General features: G+C 37.4%; 1 long non-coding RNA gene across 1 annotated transcript in view; it reads right to left on the bottom strand.

The window, feature by feature from the left end:
• Positions 1–2,807: 2,807 nt before the first annotated feature.
• LOC109274886 (uncharacterized) overlaps positions 2,808–25,052 on the bottom strand; it is a 28,413-nt gene continuing 6,168 nt past the window's right edge. Inside the window, exons 3-4 of the long non-coding RNA XR_008423807.1 lie at positions 22,182–22,306; positions 2,808–3,238 (exon numbers count right to left, since the gene is read on the bottom strand). This is a non-coding gene — a long non-coding RNA (uncharacterized LOC109274886). The remainder of the gene's footprint in view (positions 3,239–22,181; positions 22,307–25,052) is intronic.

Raw genomic sequence — 25,052 nt, 5'->3', positions numbered from 1 at the left:
ACAGAGCCCAATGTGGGGCTCAGTCCCATGACCCTGGGATTGTGACCTGAGCTGAAATCAAGAGTCAGATGCTTAACCAACTGAGCCACGCAGGCTCCCTGCTTACTGTATGTTTTTCAAGAGTCTGTAAAATACTACTCTACAACAAGCCCAAATGAAATCTGACACATTTCCTACTATCAAATACATCTCACTTTATTTCATCACGTCTTTAATTGAGAATAAAATATAGAACATTTTAGTCATCTGGCAAGCTAAGTTTTTTGTTAGTAACTCTTAAATATCATTATTCGTTAGAATTTTTCTTGCACAACTGGTATCTCAAGTAAAGCAAGTGTACGTGATATAGCAGAAGTTGTCTGCAGTACACTTCAAGTTACTGCTGCTTACAGAAAGTTCAGTGGTGCTACCCAGACAGTGCCATGGCACTGAGCAAATGGTGGATCCAGTTAGATTTACACTCCTCAAAGGAGGGACTTCTCTCATTTAGGTGGCTTTAAAATATCTACATCCCACCAGAGGAGAGAAAACAACTGTCACAAAGACCAGAGGAACAGAGACTCTGTGTGTAGCAAAGGGAGTCCTGAGGCAATAAAACCTTTCTGGTGGTGCCTGCCCATCTGGGACAGGGCACCAACCCAGGGGCCACACATTGGGCCAGCACAGCAACAATGCCCTGAAAGACATGTAACTAGAGACAGATCACAGAATCATTATATAACCTTTATAGATAATTTACATTATTGTTCACAATCAATCATACATTCTCATTCTAGGATTTAGTCATTTTCAAGGAATCAAAAATGCCATTTTTGTAATGAATCTCCCTGTACACGGGGAATGGCTCATCCTACATGGGTTAAATCAGAATTCTGACACCCAATGTAGACTGAGATTAGCAACTCCCTTTCAAATCCTACCTCAATGGGGCTAATGCCCATGTGGCTGTGCTACCCACTGAGCACACATACAAAGGTGCCACCAGACAAGAAGCCTTTCTGGCTCATCATTGCACCACACGATGCCATGAAGGAAGTCACAGGCTATAACAAATTTAATACCCTATTACTTGCATTTTCTGCACAAGGATTTCACTCGGTGACATCACTAGATACCACTGAACTTGAAATTTGTGTGACATTTTTGCAGGTGTTGCTTTTCACCAAAAACGTTATTTTACATAGTTTTGCCACAGTGCAGTGCTTTAGGTCTAGAACTAAACCTCAGGAAATCTAATGAGGTTGAAAAGAAAAGTGAAAGTGAACGGCCACTGCTTTAACAAAGGCTCGTCTTCCCTCAGGCTGTAAAGAGTCAGTAACTGAGTTCAGTAACTGAAAATTAAATTAGAGGAAAATGCCACCTCTGCAGCTACTGCTACCTTTAGCATTAACAGTAATATAGAATGGGGCGGGAGTGGGGGTTCTGCTGAATAGAGTCATCAGGAAACTTTCAGAGCCTCAAAATGGTATGGAAATCTGCTCTTACACCATGTTACAGGCTTCCATTGGATTATGTTTTGCTGTCTCTCTATCCTCCTTTTCCCTCATACCCATATCCTTGTGATCTATTTCCTCTTCTCTTCTTTCTGATCATTTTTTGCTGTTACTCAGTCTTAATTTCCACCTTCCCCTCTCCCCTACTTCCTCATTTATTTTCTCAACAATTTGGTTGTTTTCCCTCCCCTCCCATATTTACATCTAAACAATAATAATTTAAGCAACAAGGTTCTTGTGATTTGCCCTGTTCAGAATCTGAGAGAAAACAGCTAAGGAATCTTCAGTGCTGGGAAGGCATAAGGCTTTTGACTTTATCTGGTAATATCAAATGAACAGGAACCACTTTCTCGGGATGGTATTATCAGGTTAAGTGATAAGGGTAAGCAGGAAGAACTCATGAGCTGTGGCCCATATTTTTTTTAAAAGGCAAGGGCAGGGGTAAAGAAAGGAAAACAAATTAGACCTTATCAGGATCCTTCCCATTCTTCAAATAAACATCTCTAAAAAACAATCAAGCAAGGTTGTCAATTTGGCCAAAAATCAGCGATACTTTACTGTAATAAGATCGCACAGCCACTCCTTTACTTCCAAACAAATTACTAAAGAACCTAACTATATTATATAGCAATAGAGAAATAAAGGCTATTTTATCATAATTTGATTATGCTACAAAGCACTGTGCATAGCAATTCATGGATCTAATTTTAGTTGTAATAATCTCTTGCCCTGTTATGTAAATGGGAAAAGACTTTCTACAGGCTTCAGATGGAGATAAGCTTCGGATCGAAAGCATGCAAAAGCCATGGTTCAATTACTCTAAAGTGATCTGCATCATATGTTACAGTACATCTTTCTGCCTTTGCACAAAAGCTAGTATCTGCTGCAAATTAACCACCCTTTTCTAAATGCCTACAGATGCCCTCTGAGAGTTTACAGATTCAAATTAAACCCAAGTCCCACAACTACAAAATAATAGGGGGCATTTAAAATTTTCTCAAAATACTTCCTCCTTTCATGACTTCCCCCCATTTTTACCCTTACTTTTCAAGAAAAGAAATGTTCAACTTTACAGCAAGTACACCTCAGGTCTCACTTCCAGTTCTGTGGGCCCATCCAGTCTGCAAAAAGATTAATCCCCAGAACTGTTCCATTCCACTTACATCTCTGCCGGCCATAGAGATTCAAGTTCTGGCCCCTGAGCAAACCTGACTCTGACTCAACTTTGCACCCTGGAATGCAAGAATCTTAAAAGAAAGAGGGAGAACACTGCACCCATCCTTATTCCCCAGGGCTCTTCATCTGCTCTTTAAAATGCAATTTATAATAATCCAAAATTTAGCTACCCTCAGGAGAGTCAGGGTCTTAGAGACAGCTGGAACCTCCCACGAAACTAGCAGGTTTCCCCCTTCACTGGCCCTTTTCTTTCCTCTCCCTGTGGTGTCACTTTATTGGCTCTTACTGCAGACTTTCTTGCGCACTATGGAAGACATGGTGTGGACCACTATCAACCCCTCTCTCACGGCTTTACCACGTGGGAAGGCATGGCGATGCAGGCATAATATCCTGAGGGAGGACCCTCCTCTTCCTGCTTAAATCAGATGCCCTCTTCCCATGGGCCCTCCCTCAACCATGGTGGGGAAAGTTGTTTTGCAATTAGTGGTCCTCATTAAGACTGATCCAAGTGGGATTACAATGTTATTTCCACTCTGCATGGACAGTGGCTTTCTCGGTTTTCATAAAGCCTGAAAGAGAAGAAAAACAATGAAGAGTTAAATATCGGTGTTTGATGCCTATTCAGTTATAAGCTTACTGTTATTTCCAAAATTATCACTTTGTTCCAGTATTCCATACCTTTTGTTGTTACAGGGGAAAAAATATTTGTGTCTGTATAAATATATGTATATGTACATAACCTTTTCAATAGTGACTTTCATTGTTCAAGAGATTAAATATTTCTAGAGAGTGGCCAGCCTGGGACATAATGCCTACTGTTGATTAAATTGGAACTGTTATATCTAAGCAATACATGAGAGAATACAGAATACCTGTTGCATAGGTTTTGTATTATTTTTTGAATTTGTAGATCTGTTACTTCTTTAAGATCTCTCTGCACCCAGATTTCCCTACCCATTTCACTCCCACCTCAAAATGTGTAATAATGGGCAATACCAAATCTTTGCTAAATTCTCTGTATTTTTTCTTTCATTTCTTGGTATATTAGAATTAATCACAAAATTGAAATCTAAAACATGGAATATGTGGAGATGCTTGGTAAACTGTAAGGTAACATACAAAAATAAGGTAAAAATATGGTACTGTACCAACCCAGAGAGAGCAGAGAAACAAAAGCAGCATATGTTTTTATATACATTTTATATTTGGTATAATTATACATGTATAAATGCATACATATATACATATTTGTACAGATACATATCTGTGTGTGTGTGTGTGTGTGTGTGTGTGTGTGTGTGTGTGGACTTATTACAGGGAATTCCAGACTAAGCAATCTCTGCAAGGTTGTCTCTACATCAAATGCTAGAGCCCAAAGTACACAGGCAGGCAGGAATGAAGATTACAAAGAGGCTCAAACCCAACAGGTATAGACTAAAACATCTATTCTTGCTGCCTCTGAACTTGGTGACAAGGGTATTGTGCAGAATCAGGGGCCTTAACCATGGAGCTAAACATATGCTGACTCAGAAGTCAGAGAAACTGAAGGAAGATCACGGGAAAGGGAAGGCATTTGTAGGCCAGCTGCTACTTCATTCCAACCAAGTAAATGTGCAACCATCTTACAGTTTTCCTTCCTATCTGCTACCTGGAGCCTCTGCACATCAAGGATGGCGTAGCCCCTCTTTAAACTTGCACCAGATTAAGTCAGTACCACCCGGGGTATTCTCCCTTTTGATTAACTCAAAATCAACTGACTTGGGGCTTTAATTACATCTGGAAACTCCTTCAACACACACCAAAATTAGTATTTGGCAGAATACCTGCAAGAAGATGTGTACACGCTACAAAATGGCTGCTGCCTTTCTTGCGCTCTCCAAGTCATGTGAAACAATCTTCCTCGAAGCCCCCATGAACCAGAAGCAAACTCAAAAGGGAATTCTGAGAAGGGAGTTCAACCAAGATGACACATCACATAGCCATTCCATGATCAATAAAAATAATCTCTATTCTAGAAGACAAATATAAGCAGCCTACTATACAAAGGCCAAAGATGACACAGGAAGTCATTCTCTGTTCTTGATTTTCCCTCCTGCCCACCGCTGGACCCAACCTCATGCACCCATTCTTCCTGATAAGCGGCACATTTCCGTGGTTACTTGGTCCCAGGTGGAATGAGTACACAGGGAGAGGCCTTGCTCTTCCTCTCCCTGCTCCCAGCCTAGCCTGACCACTACCTCATTAGAAATGCAGTCCCCCAGTTATGACCTAGTTGTGAACATAAAATATCACCACATCACTACATTTTGCTTTCATTTTAGACAAGGTATGCTTTTTCTTCCTCCTTTAGAAGTCAGCCTGAGCCCTCCTCCTACATTCTTGCAGCACCTTTCTCACCTTAGGTATGGCTTTGAGGAACAGGTTAAATGTGTATTTTTAAACACATTCTCTTCCAGCGTTTCTTTCTTCACTCTTCTGAACCGTTAGGAGTATACAGGTCACAGCACAGTAAGGATGGAGCTATTTGAGGAGTTTGTTTTCAATGCAGTCACAAAATAAATTCCTTAACTAGACCTTTGAGTATATCTTGATAATTCATGGTTACTAGTGGAAGAAACTTTTGACACTATAGTTTCCTTGGATCTTGACTAAAATGAAGTGTGATTTATTGTCCATTATCTCTCTAGTACTGAAGGTCATTCTTACAAACTATAGCATCAAGCCTTTGTCAAATAGCTCCCAAACCCGTACCTGAGGAGACAACAGAGGCTTCATTCAGTACCTCCACATCAAGTCAACCCTCTTGCCAGACCCACTGTTATGCTGCTTCTCCTTTCCGTAATAAACTCCCGTTCTGTCCACGGTAGCAAAGCCTCTGCCATACAGCCCTGTCCCAATATCCCGCGTCTCCCTCCTGCTGCTCCAATTTCCTGCTTGGTTCTCTGCTTTAATCCTGGCACCTCCAAAACTAGTAGTTGGATGCATTCCTCACACTAGGTCTCCCAAGGGTTGTCCACAACCTCTGAGTGCCAGTAGCTGTGAATGGGTGTCCACTACTTATGGCTGGATCTCCTGGAAGAAGCCTTCATTCTGATGGATCAGCCTTCATCAGGCTGATGGCCTGAATCCCTCTGCTTTGCCACAAGGAGTCATCAAACAGCCCTTGTCCTCTCCCTTCCCCAATACCCTATTCCAGTCACCTGCTGACATATACATTTCTTGCCTCCTTATGGGTCAGCCTCATACTGACTGCCCCTAACTGGCCCAAATGCCTCTGAATAACTACTGCCAGCACTTCTCTTGTGAGCTTAGCCTAAGGCCATTTAGGTTCTCACTCCTACACCCTACCAGGCAGGTCCATTTTATCACGGATCAAACCGTTGTGGTTGGTAATTATGAACGTGTGATTTTTTTTTTTCACAGAGATCCAAAAGTCATGCAAAAGCCAAAGTATATCAAGAATAAATTTCACAAATCATAATGTTTTTGTGTTGACAAAATAATTAGACACAGAGTTCAAGAAAGCCTCAATAAAGAAATTATTGGTGTTGGTTAGAATAAAGTTTACAGTTAGTACAGAAAGGCCTTTCTTTCTTTCTTTCTTTCTTTCTTTCTTTCTTTCTTTCTTTCTTTTTCTTTCTTTCTTTCTTTCTTTCTTTCTTTCTTTCTTTCTTTCTTTCTTTCTCATTATGAAACACACAGTTTTGAGCCAGGAAGTGTGCTAATCATAGGGGATACAAGATGAATTTGTGCATCTATAATATACATGGAATTTATATATCTATAATATACTGGTCCTTTGAGTTTTTACATTGTAGAGATTGAGACAAATGAAAAATAATTACAGCTCACGACGAGAGCCTACAGAAATGAAAGTGCTTGACTTTGTCCAGAAATGTTGAAGACACTTTTTTTATAAGACAGATTTTTTTTTAATTTTTCAATGTTTACTTATCTATTTATGAGGGAGAGAGAGAGAGAGAAGGAGAGAGTACAAGCTGGGGAAGGGCAGAGAGGGAGAGAGGGGGAGGGAGAATCCCATGCAGGCTCTGCGCTGTCAGTATAGGGCCCAATGTGGGGCTCAGACTCACAAATTGAATCTTGAGATCATGACCTGAGCCGAAATCAGGTCAGATACTTAACCAACTTAGTCACCCAGGTGCCCCAGGAAAGCCATTTAAAGGAAATGAAGTTGAGTTGACTCTTTGAAGAACGATTAGGATGAATTCAGCAGACAGATAAGGAAAGAAAAGGGCTTTCCATGTAAATGGAATAGAATGGTGGAGACATAAATGTGATACATTTAGGGAACTGCAGGGAATTCTATGTTGCTGGCATCTAGGACTGGTCTTATCTCCACAACTTTTTATGGCTGAGGCTATAGAGCCCACATCACAGCTCAACTTTACCCTCTACCCAATCCTAATTCCTTTCTTTTCCTTCCATAGAAATTGATATGAAGCAGAATCTGCATCCCAGAATCCAATCTGTAGCAGAGGATGAGTCAAGTGGATAGAAGCAATTAAACTTAGAGGTCAATTAGACATGGAGCTGAGAGAAATGAAGGAATCTCAGAGAACAAGAGTTCAAGTTGGTGCTAGGTGGAATATGGTAAAGCCAACTCACGTGGATTACATCCAAATATGATAAGCAATGGGTTCTGCTCAAAGATCTTGACAGTTTTGTAAAAATTATTCATTATACATTTGGCTAGCAGAGCATATGTGAGAACAGGGCTAGAGAGGAAAACAGTAGTGTACATAAAACACAAGTAGTAGCTGTAGGTGCAGATGATGAGAAGAATATATAGAATAAGTAAGAAAATGAAGGGAGACAGATTTCTAAACAAGTCTTAAATTTCAGCTGTGATCTCAATTCCCAAGTAACTATGTAATGATGGCTGTTCACCTTTTTCTTGATGATAGTCTTTTCTTATTTGATGTGACCATCTTTACTAGAACATAAAGTCGTTAAAGAAAGGAACTGATTTTGTTCATCTTGTTAGCCCAAAATAGCTTAAATGAAATAGGGGCTAATATTGAATGGATATGGTACAAATATCAAAATGGAGCAAGACCCAACTGGAAGTTGGAGTCTTCAATGCTCTCTGGGCTGAAGTTGGGGTGCTTTGAAGAGTTCCGGGCCTGCGCAACAGCCATTTCACTGCTTAACCTGTTTTAGCATTTCTTTTATCAAAGTATCAGGTAACGGTAGAATTTTGTGTCAAATTTCTGCTTAATGTCCAATGACTGCCTTTATTTTGTGCTGACTCTTTAGAAAGTCTTCTTTTCATTTTGTATGTGTCTTCCAGTTCAAAGTCATCAGCATACAGTAATCCCAAATGACTCTCTCAACAACTTTTAAGGATTCTCACAGTCAGAAGAACCTCTCAGAGGATCAGAAGCACAGCTAATACCAGCTTACAGATTCCTTATTACATCCTTACACATGAATAAAACAAGCTAGACCTATTATATAGCTGTTTTCTCTCCATTAGTGACTGGAACTGATCTAAAAAAAAAAAAATACATAAGCCCAACACTCTACCTTATGTAACATCCGCCTGGCAGCTGAATTAGTCAAGTTATAGCAACTATACCACACTCTTGCCTAAAACACCCTTGTAATTTCCAGGACTACACACTAGGCAAAATTAGAATGTAGTCATTCCACAGTATCCCTGACAAGTACTGGGCCAGAGCAATTCAATGTCTAGACTAGTTGTTTCAGTCAGGAGATTAACTGGCTTATCTCAACCCCAAGGGCAACCTTTGGCTCACATCCAGGAAGTCGGCAGTTTTCAGGTTAGCCCCTGACTGATCAAGCCATCAGCTGCTTGCCTAATCCCAGCATCATAGAACTACAGAACGAGACTTTTTTTCCACACAATTTGGGGTCTGAGCTGGTTATTTCTTTAAGGTTTAGTATGTCATCTTAAGAATTTTTTCCCCAACTAAATACTGTCTGGGAATTTCGTAAAAATGGTGTGCTCTCTGGTGATACCAAAATACTTCTTTACTTAGAAAGAAAATTATACACATGTAAGGTTAAGATGTTATAATTAATATAAATGTTAATAATATTAACAATACTATTGTGCTAGTACTAATTTTATATTAAAATAATTGATATAAATATTAATAGACAATAATTTATATATAATATCTTCTGGAAATTACCTTAGGAACACTGCTTACAAAAAATTAACGGATTCTAAAAAAACAAAATACACTCCTATATCTTTATCATTGACAGTGATTATTAAAATACTGTGATTATTAAAAATACTGAGCCCTCTCAGTTTTGGGGACCAGTATGATGCATTGGGATGAGGGTGAAAAGTAGAGTTTAAATTCAGACTCACTTGAGGGCTCCTGAGTGGCTCAATTGGTTAAGCATATGACTCTTGATTTCTGCTCAGGTCAGGATCTCATGGTTTGTGAGATGGAGCCCCACTTTGGGTTCTGCACTGATAGCCAGAGTCTGCTTGAGATTCTCTCTCTGCTCCTCTCCCCGGTTCCTAAGCTGCTTGCTCGCTCTCTCTCTCTCTCTCTCTCTCAATAAACAAACAAACAAATTTAAAAAAATTCAGACTCAGTTGAACTTGAGCAAACCACTGATCCATCCTCCTCTGGGCTTTAGTTTCTCCTTAAGAAAGGTGGTTGAGTCAGTGGGGGTTGTCCCAGAGATGAGCCCTGAGCTCCTGCCCTCCAGTTTTAAAACATTCTATTGTCTTAGGGGAGTGGGGAGCAGAACACCGCCTAGGGCAGAGGGAGCTAAAGAGTGTGTCAGAGAAAATGTGAGTAAAGGAAGACTAAGATGGACATACTTTATAATGTCATTGTTGTGGGTGTTAAAAATCAAAATTTCCAGAAAAAAATTAAAATTCTTACTTTTACTTCTTTACTTTTATTTCCATTGTGCCAAACATCTGCATGTTTGTAAACATCAAGAGACTCTTTTTAAACATGCATTTAACCTGAGTGTTTGTGTTCTCTAAACAAGCTATTAAATCAAAAGATCAGTGCTGAATAAAACTGTTACTATGATGATTATTAATTACAGTTAATATGTTTGACCCCTTACTGTTTATGAGGTATTGTGCTAACAGCTTATTTACTTTGTTTAATACATTAGTTCATTAAAGTTACCTGTGTGATAGATATTATTTATATGCCTATTTTGTAGGAAGAAAAAAGAATCTGGAATTTAGAGAGTCTAAACAACTTACCTAAAATCACTAAGTAGCAAATGTGAAATTGTATCCCAAGTCTGTCCAGCTCCAAAATATAGGATTTTAACCATGGTGTTTAACATTAATGATATTCAATATTACTAAATTCAAAAATTTATGAAATTATATACAATGGTTCTTTTTTAAACCAGAATGAAACCTATAAACACTCATCAAATTATAATGCTACTTTATGGGACCTTTATTGAGACTAGGTAAGGGGCTTTATGGACTCAAAAACTGGAAACTGACTACAGCAATTAGTTGTACAGAATAAAAGCCAGGCTTGAAAGTCCTTCTTTGCATTGAATTTCAAATGTTCCACTTTGAATGAAACAGATGTTGAACTTTAGATTAGTTCAATCTGCATTAGATTTATCCTGTGCACACAGTAAGATAGTACTAACATGGGCACTTACGCTACTTTCTCTTTAGGGACACCTTTCCCCAGTCCAGCTTCATCTGCAATTTAAAAGAGGTCTTTTCAAAGAAACAGAGGATTTTACTTAAAAGCACAAGAATTAGTCTAGTGGGTCTGAACCATGGTCCATCCAATACTCTGTCTCTTCTAGGAGCATAAAGGAGCAGGTCATGTGATAGTGGTCTTCTATCATGTGAAACTCAAAAGGTTAGGGATACACCCGGAGACCTCTTGATATTTTTCTGATATCCATGAATTTAGATTAACCTTTCTTGAAGCCTATATTTTAGGTTTTGATGCTATAACATTTCCATGTACACACTACTTTTGAGTAAACTAACATAGGAAACATCTTGGATCTGTGGATTGCAGATTCTCTAACATGAGTTCAACTGACTCACATTCTCCAGTGAAGTCTTGTCAAATCTACCCCAGGTTCTTCATAGATTCAGGTGTTTACTGAACTCCTATTCTCTGTTAAAAGGGAAGTTAGCAAGTGGTAGGCATTAAAGACAGATGAACACCAAACTGAGACTTTCTTCTTGACATAAGAAGGATCAAGTAGGAATGTAAAAAGGATTAGCTTCGGAAGTCAGCAGCTAATGGAAGTATTTCATGTAGGGTGCAGTGCCCCTCCAAATGACTGAACATAGTGTGGAGGAGTACATCAACAGGATGGTGTGCCCCTAAATTCCCAAAGAAATTGATTTATATATCCAAGTACGTTAAATCATGTATGCTAATTGGAAAATACAAATTACAATTCTGTTTGTTCTCTGAGCATAAAATAGAGACATTCATATAGAAGTAGAAAATGAGAACACACCGCTATGTCCAAAACCTTGGACACTTGCTCAAAATATTTTAGTCAAACTACAACCAGGAAAGAAGGTATATAGGTTTTACCTTTATCAGATTCAAGCTTTAAGAATTTCCACCTGTTTCTCACATGTTTGGATTTAGTGTATAATCTATATTCACTCAATATCCTTTATGATTTCATGAGCTTCAGCCATCTAACCCCTTAGCCTTTGCCTCTCCAGTCTATAAAAACACTATTTTAGTCTCTCCTCAATTCTTTGTTCTTTTCATTATAAAAAGTAACCTAAATAGGAAATTGGATCATTTAAAATTTTTCATGTTGAATAAATTTTCTTAGTAGGTTCTAACTAATGTTGAGAATATGAAGATGTCCTGATTGAACTGAGTTCCTTCCTGCCAACCTACAAATCAGTAAGAGCTATTGCATTGGTTCCTCCCAAATAAATCAACTGAGTTTTTAAAATTCCTTCTAGAACTTTCTGCGATTTTCCTCCTTGAGAAGAGAGAGAGAGAGAGAGAGAGAGAGAGAGAGAGAGAGAGAGAGAGAGAGAGAATGCATATGTGAGCAGGGGCGGGGCAGAGAGAGAGGGGGAGAGAATCTCAAGCAGGCTCCCTGCTCAGTGCAGAGCCTGATGTGGGGCTCACTCTCATGACTGAGATCATGACCTGAGCTGAAATCAAGAAGAGTCAGAGTCTCAACCAACTGAGCCACCCAGGCACCCCAGAACTTCCTGTTTTCGACCCTATCTCACCTCTATGCTTACCATCTGGGGCTTGAAGCAAATACCAAAAGCAGTCCAATGGATAATAAAGTTTCCAAAAATGCATGATGATATTGTGGTGGAGGCTGTGAATTTTCACTTGTGTAGGCACACAGCTCTAGGGGTCATTTTTGGATGGGTATCTCAATGCTTGAGCAAGAATATTCCCAGACTATTCTCCAGAATGCAACATCACCTTCCCAACTATATCCACCTAACTTTTCTGCACTCCTCTTCTATAAACCTCCTCAAATACACCATTTTCCATTAAGATTTAATTATTTTAAGTATATATTCTTCTTTTGCTACTCCAGTTATATAATATAACCCACTATAAAATTATAAATATAGTATTTAAATGTGTTCAGTTATTTATAATAAATTTGTTACATTTTGTTCATGTTAACCTTTTAATTGTTAATTTCTTGATGTGGCAGAGACTGGCTGACTGTTCCTTAAATACATATCACGTTCTTTTTGGGCAGGCAGTTGGACTCCATTCCTGATCTCACCTTGCAGTTAGATGCGACCATGTTAGATGGAGTTCTGGCCAGGGAAATATAAATGCCCTTCCAGATAAGACCCATGGAAACCTTTCAAGTACCTTCTTCTCTGTTTTTTCATTATGTCATATTTATACAAATGAGCATGACATCCTCAGAAGTCATGACTTGAAGATGGAGGAGCCCAAGAGATGAAAGGAAACCAGGTCCCTGAGTTACCTAGCCTATCAACAGGAAAACCTATTTTTTATTTACATGCATTAGAAATAAATGTCTATTATGTATGAACAATTATACATTTAGAGTACATTATATATTTTATATGCATTATAGGTTGTCTTTTGGCATGATTAAAGTTTTGTTCAGCTTCTAAGTAAGTTTTTTTAATTTTTTTTTTAAATTTAGTTTTGAGAGAGAGAGAAAAAGCATGAGTGGGGGAGGGGCAGAGAGGGAAGGAGACAGAATATGAAGCAGGCTCCAGGCTCTAAGCTGTCAGCATAGAGCCCATTGTGGGGCTTGAACCCATGAGCTGTGAGATCATGACCTGAGCCAAAGTTGGATGCTTAACTGACTGAGTCACCCAGGTGCCCCCGGTTTCTGAGTAAATATTTAATTAAAATAAGTATTATGATAAAATAATATAATTAGCATTTATTATGATCTCCTGGCAGTCATTGGCAATGGCCTACCAGTGATTCTGCTAGGCACGTCACAAAGCCTAGCATGTTCAATTCCCACAGTACCCTTTTAATTAGACATAACCAGTGTGTTCTCCAGGATTAGCAAACCAAGGATCAATAGAGCTAAGTTACCCCAAGTTACCAAATGGCAGAGCTGAGATCCCCACATGTCTATCTGGCTCTCAGCCTGTATTCTTCCCAGTATGGCATGATCTTTTTCCCCAAGTTCTTTTCTTCCTTCTTTACTTAAGGCCCCAAATTATGCCATATCCTTAAAGTGAAAAGATGCTATCAAGCATTACTTGAGTCATAATAAAAAAAAAAGAAGAGGGGCGCCTGGGTGGCTCAGTCGGTTGAGCGTCCGACTTCAGCTCAGGTCATGATCTCGCGGTCCGTGAGTTCGAGCCCCGCACCGCACCGGGCTCTGTGCTGACAGCTCAGAGCCTGGAGCCCGTTTCAGATTATGTGTCTCCCTCTCTCTCTGACCCTCCCCTGTTCATGCTCTGTCTCTCTCTGTCTCAAAAATAAATAAACGTTAAAAGAAAAAATTAAAAAAAAAAGAAGAAAAAAATCAAATTAATAAAATATTTTTAAATGTATTTTTATATCTGTGCTTGATTTTCCACTGTTCAGCACAACAATTTGAGGAGAAGCACAATAACCAATTCCAGGATGGGAGTCCTCAGAATGATAGTAATTCACTGACATGTCTATTAAAAAATTATTGACAATCCAAAAAAATATATAACACTATCCTAGAAAAGAATAAAAGATGGATTAGAGCACTGATTGTTAACACAACATCTACCATGAATTTGCTAAAAATAAATAAAAATAACTGCTAAGGTAACACTTATATTTTTAGGACATATTGAAGCATCACAAAACCTCTTCTGGTCTCCACAAGGATTCTCTTGAGTTTCTCTTTAAAGGGTAGCATTTCTGCTGGGTAGCAAAAATCAGTTTGAAGTGTGATTTTTAACTTTTGTTACAGCTTTGTTGCAACGAGTAGTCAAAACAATTATTTTTAGTGATCTGGAATAATAATTTTATATTCAAAAACGCTTGTAGAAGGAATCTAACTCTGTTTTGATTTGAAAGCCCCTCTCTCAATTCTCCAGGAGTGCATACGTACCTACTTTACCCACCCAGAGCTCTTTGTGGCTTAGGAAACAATGCTAAAATCCCAACTCCTTTTTTTCAAGGATTAGTTTTTGAAGAACAGTCTTCCTGTAACTACTTGTCTTTTTTTCCCCCTCAATTCTCACTAATAGAAATAATCACAGCAGAAAGGGCCCAAATTTTCTACTGTATGCCACTTGCCTTCTCTTACTCATAATAAACATTCTGTTGGGGCATCTAAAATCTTGCAACTCTTATCTTGAAAATTACATGAAAATGAAAAATCTTAATCATCAGCAACAAGTAGGGGTTGCTAAAAGTACTGAAATATAAGTACTAAGATATTTGGCCACTGCAGACCACCTTGCAGATAACACAGCATTTCTTGGCCAGGGGTTATCTATATTTTAGGATGACATTCCCTATTTTGTAAGAAACTGATAAATCTTAAAGGTGTCCTCTTAAAGTTTTAAAGAGGATATAGTCAATCTTTTTGGCACTTCTTTTACAATGTATAATGGTTTAAAAAGTAATCCTACACCTACAAATGGGTATCTTTAAGAAATGAAAAATCCACTCTCACTTACAAATGTTATCCTCCTTAAATACATGGACAAAATATGCAGTTTTCCTAGTTAATTTATTGAAGGTGGTTCTGCAAAAATAGTAATATTCATGTCCAATCAAGATAGTTTCATTACTCTTTCAGAAAAGTAAAATATCTTACCAAAGTTACTGGGCATGAAAAATTTTACAAAGGGTTGGTGGGTATTAAGTTGACCTGGACAACATCATCACTACACATGAAATTCTTTCTAGATGTTCATGTCTCTTAAACTCACCTCTCAGTATTGCCATTGTATTTCTGACTCCTTCTTTGTGGGTGTGTGACAAGAAAGCTTGTCTAAATTTATTCTGATGGTTATGGCTGTTTCTTTGGGGAGCACCAATAATACAAAAGAATGAGAGTCCAAGAATAGAAAACTCTACACTCCAGACGGTAGTGTTGGTAGTGTTGTGGTTTGCCTCCACAACATTGATTCCCCTTTCCTTCTACATCCACTTATTTGGATATTCTCTCCTCCCCTCCTCTGGTTCCACATCGCCTACAAGGGGCTTGATTGCTCTGATCCTGTGACTGGAGCCTATGGCCCGGGTACAGTCAAGGATTTCCCTAACCACAATGCTCATTCAGTAATGGACATCTGAATTAAGCCAGTCCTGTCAGAGCAAAGGCTAAGAGTTCTGAAAGAAAATAGGGTACAGACTGGTTATGAATACAGCTGAAGAGGTAAAAGCCGAGGAAAGAGAAATAGGATCTTAATGAGATCTTTTGATCCTTGTATCCAGTTGTACATGCAGCCAGAGTACTTCTGGAATTTTGTGTCATGTGACTCAGGCTGTATGTGACTAAGGCAGGTTTTCCATCCCATCACATGCTACTTAAATTATCTTAACTGACTTCCTTCCATAGCCTTTATTTCCTTAATATTTTTAAGTGACAGCAGAGGAAAAATCTAGATGGCCTCCCTCTATCCAGTGCAAATGAGCAGAACAACAACAACAATAAATTTAGTAGATTTTCCACAATAGCTAAGATGACTTCTGCCCCTCCTTCATGCTAGCAATTATGTGGTTGGTAGCTTACCATTGGTTAAAGCCGCTTTCCACCAAAGCATGCTGGGTAGGGGACATGGAGAACATTCTCAAGACATTAGTCATTCAGGTTGACAATTAATATGGTTTAAAATGTAGTGTTACTGATTCCATGTGTGCTGAAAATGTTAGTACTTCCACCTTCAAACTACTACTTTTAATTTGGGTATAAGACATTAAAACAAAAATAAAAACAAATACAACAAAAAATGTGACACAGACAAAAGAGATAATCACTCAGTTTATGTATAAAAATGTGGTTAAATTCAGTGTGATATACTATTTATAAAAAAAATTGAAAGTATGTCATTTTTTTCAAATTTTTGATTAAAAGTTATTTTCCTCTTTGAAAATGAAAATTGGTTTTATGTTCCTCTACTTGTCAAAGCCATTTAAGTAGATCAGGTTAGAGGTCCTAATTACAAGTTGTTGGCAGCCTGTGTTTATTCTGAGATACAGTCTGACAGGTATACTGTTTGTTTGTTTTAATTTAAAGATAATTTAGTACCCATAAAAGGTAAAAGATTAATGGTCCTAGAAATTGAAATCAGTTCCCTATTCACCAACTAGAGAGAGTCTAATCTAAGGAAGTCTATGTTTCCAAGCCAATTTGTGTCACAGGTGAAAATGTATTTTATATCCACAATAATTCAATCTTTGAGCTTTTCTCTTGATATTGCCCACAAGGGTGCTAATTGCATTGGTGACTTTTGTTATACACACGTTAAGAATTATTCTGAGTTCTCAACATCATTTTGTATAATATGACAGCGGACAGATAGCAATGATTTTTCATCAATACTACCATTTTTAAATCAGAACCCTCTATCACCCATTAGCAATTCCATAATCACCATTTCTTCTATCTTCCAACACAAAACTATCATTGTTTTACATTTAACTCTAAAGAAGCATTTCACCTATGCATGAATTGGTGCCTTCAATTGAGTCTTCCCATATAAAGATATTTATGTAGACACTGTTGAGCAATTTAGAAAAGTCTCCAAATTGCATTGGTACTATTATTGCATTGGTACTACAGACTTCAAATGCCAAAATATTTTAATGGTTTTACATTTATAACCTCCATAAGTAATCATTGCTGTGAGACATTCAATGTTTTAACTGAAAAAACAAAACTATGAAAGGTAAGAAGGCAGACACCTCAATAAGAAACAAATGTGCAAAGAACATGAACAGGTAATTCACAAAAGAAGACATACAAAGGTCTTATAAGCATATGAACAAGTAGTTAATATCATTAATAATAAATGGAATACTTTACCATTTAGTGTTAGGAAAATAACAGTGACAAATCATTTTTCACCTATCAGATTACCAAAGATTGAAAAAAGCAATGATACCTGGCACTAGCACTAATATAGTGCAGATTAAAATGTAGAATGGCAAGGGGTGCCTGGGTGGCTCAGTTGGTTGAACTTCTGACTTTGGCTCAGGTCATGACCTCGCAGTTTGTGAGTTCAAGCCCTGCATCAGGCTCTGTCAGCACAGAGCCTGGAGCCTGCTTCTGATTCTGTGTCTCCCTCTCTCTCTGCCCCTCCCCTGCTCATGCTCTATCTCTCTCTGTGTCAAAAATAAGTAAACATTAATTTTTTTTAATGTAGAATGTCAAAATCATTCTGTAGGAAAATTTAACAGTCTTTATGAAAATTACTTTTTTAAGTATTTTTCATTTTTTAGGAATTTATCCAAAGAAAACAATTAAAAATGGCACAAAAATGTGCACCTAGGTGGCTCAGTCAGTTCAGCATCTGACTCCTGATTTTGGCTCAAGTCATGATCTCATGGTCATAAGATCAAGCTCCACATTGGGCTCCATGTTGAGTGTGGAAACTGCTTTGGATTCTCTCTCTCTGCCCTTCCCCCCTACCCCCCAAAATAAACAATTTTTTAAATGCAAAGATATGTGAACAAAAATGTTCATGACTACTTTAAGCCATATGCCACAAAGGAACCTGCACTGTGTGCATGCGTGTGTGTGTGTGTGTGTGTGTGTGTGTGTGTGTGTGTGTATGTGTGTGTGTGTTTTCTCACCTTTGCATCTTCAGTGCCAATATAGTGTCTGGCATACCAGAGGGATTCAGTATTTATTTAATTAACCTAATTAATGATTTACATTGTCAAAAAATCTTACTCCATCTAAATATTCAGCATTAAGACATTGGGCAAAATAAATTATGATACAGTTTTACTATTGAATATTATACACCTTTAGAAAATAATGTTGGTCAATTTTCATTGACATGGGATGACTAAATTATCAGCTTAAAAAATAATATGGTTTAATTTTATAAAAATACATTTTAAAATATTTCTATATACATAGAATATATTCTACACTATAATATTGAGAGTGATATGCATGACATATGAGATTCAACTCTTTTTTAATTAATTCAGCTGTATTTTCAAAACTTTCTATAAAGACTATCATTAAAATCCTAGAGGAAGCTAGATATATTTTTATAAGATCGTGAAGGGAAATTTTTCTAAGAATAACAACAAAAGCAGAAACCTTAAGGAAAAAGATTAAAGTTACATAACAATTGAAAGTCTTCTGTTTTATACCATAAACTATTATTTTAGTTTTGAGACTATATGGAAAAGGAAGAGTCTTTAAAAAATAGGTCAACCATATTTCAATAATAAATTAAAAAGGGGGGACAGTCTCAGTCTTTTAGAGATACATACTGAAATAATTGCAGATTAAATGATATAATGTTCTTCAACATAATCAGGAGTTGGGAAGAGGTAAAAAGAGGAACTGAGGGTAGGGAGGTAAAACAAGATTAGGCATGTATTGATAATTGTGGAAGCTGGGGGATGCACAAATAGATTTATATATATGTTATCTCTACTTTTTGGGTAATGTTTTCAAGTTGACATCACATGGAAATTTTAATACAATAAACAAAAGTGATAGAAAAACCATGAACTCTGAAAATACTTACAAAATGAATAAAAAGAAATTAAATGACTTCTTAGTATATAATGAACTCATAGAAAACCTTAAAATATTAAATTGGCAAGTACATGAACAATTAACCAAAGGAAAAGAAGAAATGACAATGACCAGTAAACACATGAAAATAATTGTGTGCTTATGCAATGAAATATTAGATATATCTAACAACCAAAGACATTTTATTTAAAATGGGGTAAAATTTCTTGACTGATAATGTTGTTTTAAAATGACAAAAATCTATTTCCGACTGGACTAATGTGGCAATTTGAAATACTGTTGATGAGTGTAAGTTGTCACAAACTTTCTGGTAATACTTAAAATCTTAACACTTTGCTTATCCTTAGCCCAGCAATTTTATTTCTAGAAATATAAACTAAGAAAATAATCATAGATGTGTAGAGAAAAATTATCCAGGGAAATATGTCAAACTGATATTTATAATAATAAAAGAGACATAAATAATCTAATGTATAAAAGTAGGGGCATTATATCACTATGGTGGACTTATCAGCAGACTTTTCTTCATCCTTTCCTTCATTCATTTATTCATTTCTTTTCAAAAATATTTAACCAAATGTCAGACACTGGTTAGGCACTGGGAGTACAATAATGAATAAAGACACATTTCATGCTTCACATGATAGAAAAAAGCTGGGGGTGGGGACTCATGGCCACTTGTGGTGGTAATCAAGGAAGCCTCACTCAGGAGGAGATGAAAAAGGGGAGAAAGAAGAATAAGAAGAAATCAACCATGCAATGACTCAAGGAAAGATGATTCTGATCATTCAAATAATTCCATAAGGAATATATAAAACATAGGAAGATGTTCATGTTAAATTAATGGGAATAAGCAAGTTTCAAAATCACATGTAATATAGTGATAGGATCTATAAACATGTACATCAAACATATAATTGAAAGGTTAGATACCGCAGTTTCAATGGCCATTTTTAAGTGGAAAAAATTTGAGTGATTTTTCTTTTCATCACTGATTTACAAATTTTCTATAATAAGAAAATAACATTTCCTATAATATGTACTGCTTTTGTAATGAGAACACAATAACTGAAAAGAGAGTAATTAAGAATCTTTGCACTTATGAAATTATGGTTTTAAACACAGATACTCCACAGTTGAAGGTGTGCCAAGTATTGAAGCCACAGGACGTATGTTATACACCTTTCCTTAAATACTGAATATACTAGAATATCTGGAGAAATGATACAGTGATTCAGATAACTGACTATGTAAATTGCCAGGGAGCTCACACTAAGATAGACAGACACATTACTTGGGTGATATCTATTAAAAATACTGGACAAGACTCATTTATTGAGCACACATTATATTGCCAAGGCACTTTGCTTACTAGAGATCAACAGAAAGTACAAGCAGGGCTTCTATGTTCATTAAATTTATATTCCAATATTTATCATAAAAGGATGATATAGTTATTAAATTTTTAGTCAATTTTATTAATATTCACTCAGCAAATATTTATGGAGTGCCTACTATGTCAGATAACGTTCTAGGTAATGGGGATACAGCAGTGAACAAATACTCCATATTTACTACAAGTTAGACAAGTCCGAAATAAGGGGAAAAATAACTTAAACATAATTAATAGAACTAGTATCTACCTGAATTTTAAAACATGAACTGTTCATAAAGGTGCAATATGTAAGAAGATGATTTCCACATGTCTCTCTATATATTAAACCTTAGCTAAACATAAGTGAAAGTATTTCCATCTTACTGGTTTCCAAAATAATAGTGTTGACTAGCATAGGATAAGAGGATAGTAATGTTCTTTTTCACAAAAAAGACACCGGAAACACATTCAAGTTGAAATGTTAAAAGAAAACAAAAATCAACTGCTGCATGTTTTTCTTATTGTGATTCCCTGGATAAGCCTCATTCTCCTGAGGGCTGCCAGAGAATACAACTAATAAAGCTAAGTGACTTGCAGAATGTTGAAAATGCTAGATGGTGATTGACTAGAGGAGCCATGATGTATAATTTATCCAAGTGGCAAGCAGCTTGAGTAAGCTCTAATGTAATTTTGAGCTTAATTATTTGGAAAAAAAGGTAAATGGTACATGAATGAAATCCATAAACGATACAAACCTGGGAGTTATAAATGCCAATGAGAAGAGGAAATAGTGCAGAGGTGTAGGGAAGTACATGTATTAGGAGGCAACAGCCCAGAGAAGCGCCACGTGGAAATAGGTAGGAGACATGGAAGACTAATGTTGTCTACTAGGCCTGTCAACTGGAAAACTATTTGTAAAGGTTTGCAAACCACATACTCGCTCTTACACCCGTTACTACACTGTGTATACTTTAAGGGCCAAGGTTTGTAATCTTCTGATATGGTTCCTTTTTAGAGTGTAGAGATGATTGGATTTCAATAGTGCAACAGAAAACACATATTACAGTACAACCCGGGAACAGAGGTAAATGGGGAGTCAATTAAAACAGGATTGGAGAGGGGCATCTGGGTGGTTCAGTCAGGCATCCAACTCTTGATTTTGGCTCTGGTCATGATCTCATGGTGGTGGGATGGAGCTCTGTGTGGGGCTCCATGCTCAGCATAGAGCCTTCTTGGGATTCTCTCTCTCTCTCTCTGCCCCTCCCCTGCTCTCTCATTCTCTCTCTCTCTCAAAATAAATAAAATAAACATTATTTAAAAAGGGGGGTTGGAGAGCAATACAATGAGAATCATATTTTACATTTTCAAAATGCAAATATGGTGATTATTACATGTGTTTATCTCTGATCATGGTGCAAACCGGCCATATCTCCATCACCCTCCTAAAGTCTCACATAGCAACAGTTCTCTCAAATACTTCATTGTCTTTTAGTTTAAGTCTCCCACAAAGTGGTTTTTGTTCTTAAATTACAAGTCATATTTTACAAGCATGTCAATTTAAGTGCTTTCTCTCCATCATATGTCACCCTGTGTAGGTCTGGATTTATTTCTGAGGCCACCGATTTCCCAGTAGGCAGGATCAGACCATCTCACAAGCTGATGGATACTTCTTCTATCATGGCTTACCACAGGGGTGGTTTGAGGAATAAGAGTAAAATTTTCTATATTAAAAATTGTTTTCTAAAATCATGATATAAAAACCTTGATGTTTATTAATGTGCATATTATATTTTAAAGGGATTTTCAAAAAAATGAAACATAAAAAATGGATTAGCACCAAACTACCTGGTATTTTTCCTAGTGTTACAACCTCCCAAGACAGGCCTTTGGGATCTTGATGGTCAAATCTCTCTCTCATCAGCACAATCCTTCCCATACAGAAACTTCAGGCTTACCTCTGTCATGCTTCTGGAACTAGTAAAGGTGAGAATTCCCATTACCTCATTGGCCATTATTTCCCTCTTTCCTCCCTTGGAGAAGTCAGGAAGTCACATTTTTGTCCCTCAAGGATGCGCAGAAGCTGGAAAAGAAAAAATTCACACTACTGTGATAAATACTTTCTTGAGGGGTGTCTGGGTGGCTCAGTTGGTTAAGTGTCTGACTCTCGATTTTGGCTCAGGTCATGATCTTGTGGTTTGTGAGATCAAGACCCATGTTTGGCTCTGTGCTAACAGCGTGGAGTCTGCTTGGGATTCTCTCTCTCCTTCTCTCTGCCCCTCCCCAACTCATGCTCTCTCTCTCTCCTTCTCTCTCTCTCTCAAAATAAGTGAACTTAAAAAAAAATACTTTCTTGAAAACTTATTACCTGCTTCTTTTCCTTCCCAGTAACTCATACTCATCCTCTCTCATTTGGCATTGGCCTCACCTACAAACACAGTTTTCAGACCTGCTCCTAGTCAGAGAAACCTGCTGAAACTGATGTCTATCCAAAGACTTGGAAGTTTAACCAGGTTTGTGCTGATAAATTTTAACAATCTGTTCTGGAGTGGGATGAGCCAGGGTGAGGGAGGCCTGACTTACAACATTTGCCATTTCTGTAGTGTCAGAACTCCCACTCTAGCTGGAGTTGAAAAGAGGTGATACCATTTGGCCCATGCAAGCCAGTACAGGTAGGCTCCAGCACACCACTGGAACTCTCAGCTTATGAGAGCCAAACCAAAGACATTTCCAATATATATTTCTAGTATATAAATTTTGAACGCAAAAACACTGTAAATTGTTTTCTAGACCTAACACAGGTTAATGCTATTAGCTACTATTTATATCAAATCCATCACCTCTCAACGTGACTGCATTAAGCAGCACCCCTGTTTACCCATTAGCTGTATTACAATTGTCCCATTGCTAAGATTATTTCAAATTAAAGCAGACAAAGTGTTTGAAAAATATACATTCAGGAATAACCCTGAGTTGAAGGAAATAGATAAATTGTGGGAGGAAATTGCCTGATTAGCAAATAAGAGTTCCCAGGTTGTATTTCCTGATGTCTAATATTAGTAGGATAATTGCGCACAATAAATTTTTCTTTGAGACAAAATGAAGTAATTCAAAATCATTAAAATTTTGAAATTTATAACATCATTTATAGCTCAAATTCTTCCTCCTCCATGAGGACCTTCTACCACATCCTGCCACAAAAAGGCTTTACTTCACCACCCAGGTGATATATGCTTAGAGGTCATGACAAGCCAGGTATCTTTTGGATCCTCAACAAAATCCAACATTCAGTAGTCTGCTGATTGATTGACTGATTTTAACTAAATTTGAAGGTTTTTGACTGAAACAAGTAGTTCTCTTAATTCACAGATGAGGTTTATTTATTTATTTATTTTTTCTAAACTAAAAGCTAGGACGTATATGATGACAATTCTTTCTGATCTGCAAATTTCTTTATATGGAAAGTTTAAAAAATGTATAAAGCACAAATTACATTTAGTCATTTGTTAACACAAAATAGTCTTTCCTGAAAAGAATGGAAGTTATACTATTAACATGGAAAATATAGGGTAGGTAGGATTCTAGTCATTTACTGCTGTGTAACAAATTGTCACAAAACTTAATGTAAAGCAACAACACTCCTGGGGCCCCTGGCTGGCTCAATCAGTAGAGTACGTGACTCTTGACCTCCGGGTCCTGAGTTCAAGCCTCATGTTGGGCTCAGACTTTACTTAAAGTCAACAACAAAAAGCAACAACACTCCTTTATTAACTCTCAGCATTCAGCTGGATGGTTCTGGTTTGGGATCTCTCTTCTGCAGGTACAAGCAGATCATGGCCGCAGCTGAGACAGCTTGACCAAGGGATGCTGGCTGAGCAGCTCTTCATCTGTTCCTAGTCTCAGGTCTTCTCCATGTGGTCTCCCCAGCAGAGGGCACTCGGGGTAGCCATATTTCCCACGTGGTGGATCAGCAAGTCTTAAGTTGAGCATCTTGAAGTAAACTGGGAGAAGCTGCATGGACTTTCCTTACCTAATTTCAGAGACCACACAACCTTCAATCTGCCATATTTTCTTAGTTAAGGCAGTCTTAATCAAAGGGAGAGGGGAACAGACTCTCCCTCTATTGTTATATTTTTTTTTCTTGAAGAATAATGGATGTGCAATAAACTGAAGTGAACTTTTTGATGTTTTGACAAATGTATAAACCCATAAAACAATCACCACCACCAAGGTAATGAACTTACCCATCACTCTTGCAAGCTTTCTCATACTCCTCGGCAATACCCCCTCCCTCATTTCCCCCCCAATCCCAGGCACTACTAATCTGTTTTCTATCACTGTTGATTTGTTTGCATCTTCTGGATTTTTATATAAATTAAGTCCTACAAGATGTGCTCTTTATATGGCATATTTCCCTCAGTATAAGTACTTTGACATTATCCATGTTGTTATACATATCAATAGTTCACAACAATGTTGTGCATAACAATAGTTATTCCCTCCTGTGACTATTCCACAATTTATTTATCAATTCATATGTTATAGATATTTGGGTTGTTTCCAATTTGGGGTTTAACAAACAAAGCTGCTATGAACATTTGTATACAAGTTTTGGTATAGATGTACATTTTCATTACTCTGGGATAAATGCCCAGGTGTGTGATTGCTGGGTCATATGCTAAGAGCATGTTTAGCTTTTTAAAAACTACTACTGTACGATTTTAAATTCCCACCAGCAGTGTATGAATAATCTAGTTTCTCCATATCTAGCATTTGATGCTATCACTATTTTCATTATTTTAGTCATTCTGATCAATGTACTCATTGTA

The sequence above is a fragment of the Panthera pardus genome, unplaced genomic scaffold, assembly GCF_024362965.1.
Source record: "Panthera pardus isolate Hobbes unplaced genomic scaffold, ASM2436296v1 HiC_scaffold_2, whole genome shotgun sequence".
NCBI lineage: Eukaryota > Metazoa > Chordata > Mammalia > Carnivora > Felidae > Panthera > Panthera pardus.
The sequence above is the reverse complement of the archived record's forward strand: the minus strand, read 5'-3'. Positions and strand labels throughout refer to the sequence as shown.